A 5,441-nucleotide genomic window follows, 5' to 3' on the forward strand; every position below is an offset into this window, starting at 1 on the left:
GACGTGTATATATTCATGAACTAATCGTGATCTGTAAGTGTGCTTTTTTTTGAACTGAGGCTTCTGTGATTTTTCGTAGTGGTTGTATCTTTAACTGTGCTTTGTATTGATAGATTAGCCACGATGTTTTTTTTTTTTTAATTATATTATAAATCCACCCGATTAAACGGGAAATAGTTACGGTTACAAGCCCGATTCGAACAAAAGTATCCAAGTCTACGTATTACAACAACCAGCTTCGCCCACCCACTAAACCCGGCACAATCCGCCAATCTGCTTTTAGTAAACAATAGATATCGATTCCTGTTCTCAGCCATAAACGATGATCACGGGAAAGTGAGGTTCTCCTCGTTACCTTGGATGCCGGGAGTTCCCGTGTCGTCTCCGGAGTAGCTAGGTTTCGATGATCTCCTCAAAACTTGTAACTTTCACCTCCATAACGTTCAGACGTAATCGAAGATGGGAGATAGAAGCACATACCCAATAAAAACGCTCCATCACCCGCTATACAATCTCCAAGAACGCCAACCGATCAATAGCATAGAGACGCTGAGAACTCCACACCAAGAGCGGTATGCAAGAAGACGGGAACAGATAGACAGCTGCTCGAGAACCTGAAAAACGCTTGAAGACCTGCAAGATAAGCATTAAAGTGCCAACACTGCCGTGACCAGCCAAGTGGAGGCCACAACACTGGGAAGGTTGACACACCGGAAGGAGCCACCAACGATACACAAAGACCCGCAGATCACACGAAACCTTCCTGATCATCACCATCCGTCGCTTTAGGGAACCTAAAACGATTAGCCTACCGCTGTCGAGATTGCGCCCGGTGACGACAGAGCAATCAAACAAAGAAACACCACAAGCAAAGACCACTAAACCCAGTCGACAAAGATTCAGAGGGCAAACAGGAGCACGAGCGAGGAAGAGAGAGGCTAGAAGGGAGGGAGGTCACAATGACGCCTCGGAACAGCCATGGACGACCGGAACCGACACCGCGACAAAGGAACAACCACGAGCCACCACCGCGAACAGAGGCACACACCACCGTCCTTGGCTAAGCGCATTAACGAGCTAGAGAGAGCTCCGAAACTCCCCAGATGAAGAACAAGACAAGTCCCACCCTTACCAAGACACCAAGGATAGAGCAAAGAACCGCTGTCTCCACCGCAACGCCGCAAATCGAAGAAACTCAGATCGCGAAGACCAAAGCCAGATCTGAAACAGAGGCCCGCCTCACGCCTCCACGCGCCGTCAAACCCTAGAGGCAGTTTAAGGGACTGCCTCTAAAACCCTAAACGCCGACTCCTCCGACAGCACAGCCCGAGCCAACCACGCCGTGACTCCATGGGTAAGGGACTCGCACCAGAACGTATCTTCTCTGCAGCGAAGTCGCCTCCGGGAAAGCCTCAAACACAGAACCACAAGCAAGGCGAGAGGAAGGGCGGAGCAGTGAAGAAGCAAAAGGAAAACGGAGAAGGGGAAGAAAGGAAGCCTCCGGCGTTGGAGCTAACGTGCACCAGACCGGATCTGGCCTCCCAACGCCGGAGCAGAACACGATCTGAAAATTCGGGTCGGGTCTTAGAGATGGAAGAGAGAGATGAGAGAGAAACTGCTTTTTTCAGCCTGCAGTCTAGAAGCTAATTTGATTAGCCACGATGTTATTCTAGGCACACATATTGTGTCGACTATTAAGGAATTTAATGTGTGACTTTTTCTTTAACATTTCACGTAGTATGCATTTTCAACTAATGTCATGTTCGTTAACATGTATCTCCAATCTGCAACAAGTCGCAAACCGCACATTATTTTTTCTTTTCATGAATTGTGAACAATCGCTGAAAATTAACAACTAAAGATATTTTCTTGCGACATGCCACTAGTCGCAGGAACCTATGGGATATGGTTAATATCTACTCGCAAATCATAGGTTACAATCATAGATCACACAATTTGGTCGGAATAGCATGACATATCCATATGCAAACGACCAAGACCTAATATTTCTGTTACAATACATATAATGTATCTCTTCATATCTATGTAACTCGTGACATGGTTATACTATATTCGTATATAACAATTAACAAGCAACTACTTTTATTCTTTTCATTAGCATGGTAGCAACCTCAGCACATTTATCCAAAACCAAATAACCAAACAGAACCGAACCAAAAAAATGAGGCTCAGTTTGTGTTTGGATCGGACCGGTTATACTAGTGGATCTTATATTTTTAGAACGAAAAAGTGAAACCGAATCAGAATCAAAACGGAATCATGAACCAAATGGGTACCAAAATATCTATAATACAGTTTATATATTTATAAATATTAACTATATTTAGTTTTAAAATAATCATATAATTTAGGAATACTATTTATAAGTCAAAATACCCAAAATTGAATTATTATAATACTTTTATCCAAAGTACTTAAAAATTATTTGAATTGTCCGATTTTTATTTCAAAACTCCCAAAATCTGATACTTAGTCCGAAAACCTGATATTTTAAAAGGTTTTAACCCCAATTAACCGAGAAACTGAAGAATCGTAAGAAAACTGAATGAGCACGACAAGCAACAAAAACACAATTACTAAAACAAAAAAACTGTTTCACATCACTTGGCCAATAAGAAAATAAGTAATGGTTACAATTATTTCTACTAAGAGTCTAAAAAAATATCAGTATTTAAATGCAATTTAATTATTTCATTAATGATAATTTAATATAAAAATTGAACCTATGTATAAAACACAAGTTGTTAATGGAGTTTTCATGAGTTTTTTTTTTTAAATAGCCATTTAAAATCCTATCTCATACTCTTTTTATTGCTTTTTATTATGAGACATTTTCCTGGGGATATGTAGGCAAAGATCCATTGATCCATGACATTTCGGCTAACGGCAATCCAAAAAATATTCACATCACAAGTGTTTTTCTTGGTAACAATATGAACATTGAACTAAAAACTGCGTATAACTATTAGTTTAGAAAATGCATTTCGGGTTTGATACACTAAATAACACCTGCAAAAAAACAAGAAAAAAATGATAATTGATGGACTATTTGTCATATAATATTAGTTATGTAACTTATGTTGATTGGGAATATGTAGTAGTCCACTTCTTTAACATGTCATCTTTCAGTTTTGGTGGACCACTAATCCATTAAAGATTTAGTTATGAGAAGTATAGAAGCGATTTCTTTCTTAAAAAAACAAACTTTAGAAGCAATTCACGTTTGGCAACATAAGAGCATCCGCATTAACGGATTTAAAAGGGTTCATGGCACGAGTTTTTAGGGCTGTATTGATAAAAGAAAATGAAAAATACGTTTAATTCGGTGAACCGATCCTTAGGCGTGAACCCGAAGGAGGGGAGTTCAAACCACGTGTCATGTTCTCAGTCGCCTGTTCCTTACCCGTCGGAGAAGCTTCTCGGTGAGGAGCCTTTGGAGGAGACTGTTAGCTCTGAGCGGGATAGTATCTCCGTCACCGTTCGTTTTCAACCTTTAAGGTATACAATTAGATCCGATTGCCGTAGACCAGATCTGCTTAATATTGCTTTTGTTTCAATGGCCTCTTCTTAATACTGCTTTTGTTTCAATGGCAGAACATCGCCATGTTGGTTCAAATAATTTCAGTTTGAGAATCTGAATGCTGTAAGAGTGTAAGGAGATCGTTTATGCGAATGTCTGATTATAAGGATATAAATTTAGTCACTTGTACGGTCTCCACCAGCTGTATGATTTGAGGGTTTATGTAAGAAGATTATTGTTCTTTAGTTCTGCTGAATTTTATTGGCTCTGGTTCTATAGGGTTCGTTTGAGCTTCCACGGGGTCAATCTTCTAGAGAAGGAGATGTGGAACTTGGTGAACAAGGAGCAGATCAAGGATTAGATGATTTCTTCAAAAAGGTTATCTAAGCTATTAAAAAAACAAAGTTTTGTTATATTACTTCACCAGCTGCTCTACCTAAGTGTGTTTTCCTTCCGTTTCTTATTAGGTTCAAGAGATTGATAAACAATATGAAAAGCTTAATAAGCTTCTAAAGAAACTTCAGGTATATAAACCAGTACAGTGACTTCTTCTACCTTGGGCTACTGGTGGATTGAGGATCTTTCTGTTCTCAGGACCGATTTGTATCAGAGTGATGAACGCTATGAAGTGCCGTGACGTGCGTCCGGAGAGTATAGGAGCTTCTTTGGTCAGTTACACAGAGAGAGAGCTGACAAAGACAGGACATAATGAACATGAACAAGCCATTGTTGAGACAGTCGTTGCTCTTCTCCCCGTTGAAAAGCTCGTTAAGTTTCCTCTTCGGGTTGCTTAAAAGAGCAGTGATGCTTGACGCTTCGGTTTCGTGCAGGCTTGATCTATAGGCTGCACATGAGGAGTCCAAGGCGGTAACCAAAGCTCCCGCCATGAAGGGTAAGTTTTGTCTCTTTTGCTCATTCATCTTCTTCCAAAACTATTACAAGTCAGTGAAAATAATTTTTGGTATGTTTCTTCTGGGATTTATTGATAGAAACACTAAGTTTCCGATGATGATTAGGTGTTTGCTTGCACTAGCACTCGATATAGTGAACTTTCGCTTAAGCATGTGTTCCTCAGTTAGACAAGCTTTATATTTCTAAATATTTGGTACATTCTTCTTAGAGTACAAATGATAAATCTTAACTTAGGTGAACTGTCAAGCAGCCAAGATTCTTTGTTTTCATGGGCTTGAAACTGTAGTAGGAGAATTAGTGTTAATGGTTTTCCATAGCCCCTTACATATAGTCTGGTGTTTTGTGTTGCTTAGTGTGTAATGAACAGCAATAAAGAAGAAAATGGAAAAGGACGTTGATGAAGTCAGAAGTATTGCTCGTTTCATTAAGGGTAAACTCGAGGAGCTGGACAGAGAGGTGAGTCACTCAAATGTTGTTGATTTTGATCCGTTTCTTTCTTTGTATTAATATTCAAAATGTTTGTAGAACTTGGCAAATAGCTTACAGAAGAACTCAAGAAAATGGATGTGTATTGCAATCATCATCCTTCTCATTGTTGTTGCTGTGATCGTTGTTGGCGTTCTCAAGCCTTGGAAAGACAAGAAGGCTTAGAGGAATACAAGAATCTGTAAACAACAACAAAGAACCATCCTTACATACTGCTTGTATCGAGTTGAGTGTTTGTGAATTGTGTGAAGTATACGACTATATGTAAACAAAGAACCATCTGTAAACAATAACAAAGAACCATCCTTCAGAAAATTTCTAAAAATATTTTATGTTATTTCTATGAACTCCAACTTCAAGTTCATCAATGGAGAAACACAATTGATAGAGGTTCATCACTATTTATGGTCCCACCATAAAATTATTAAAAAATGTCTATGAACCCCAAGAGGGGGTTCAGTAATGAAGATGCTCTAAGGCTTCGGAACATTGGATTCATGTG

General features: G+C 39.4%; 1 long non-coding RNA gene across 2 annotated transcripts; it reads left to right on the forward strand.

Annotated features, from left to right (window-relative positions):
- The first annotated feature begins 3,238 nt into the window (after positions 1–3,238).
- LOC130509540 (uncharacterized) lies at positions 3,239–5,239 on the forward strand. 2 transcript variants are annotated; one of them, XR_008943546.1, is made up of 6 exons: positions 3,239–3,519; positions 3,616–3,727; positions 3,821–4,065; positions 4,385–4,433; positions 4,807–4,909; positions 4,979–5,239. It is a non-coding gene; the product is annotated as an uncharacterized LOC130509540 (long non-coding RNA). The 2 variants fall into 2 exon arrangements; XR_008943545.1 differs by having other exon boundaries at positions 3,616–4,065.
- Positions 5,240–5,441: the final 202 nt, after the last annotated feature.

Source organism: Raphanus sativus, chromosome 3 (genome assembly GCF_000801105.2).
Source record: "Raphanus sativus cultivar WK10039 chromosome 3, ASM80110v3, whole genome shotgun sequence".
Classification (NCBI taxonomy): Eukaryota; Viridiplantae; Streptophyta; class Magnoliopsida; order Brassicales; family Brassicaceae; genus Raphanus; species Raphanus sativus.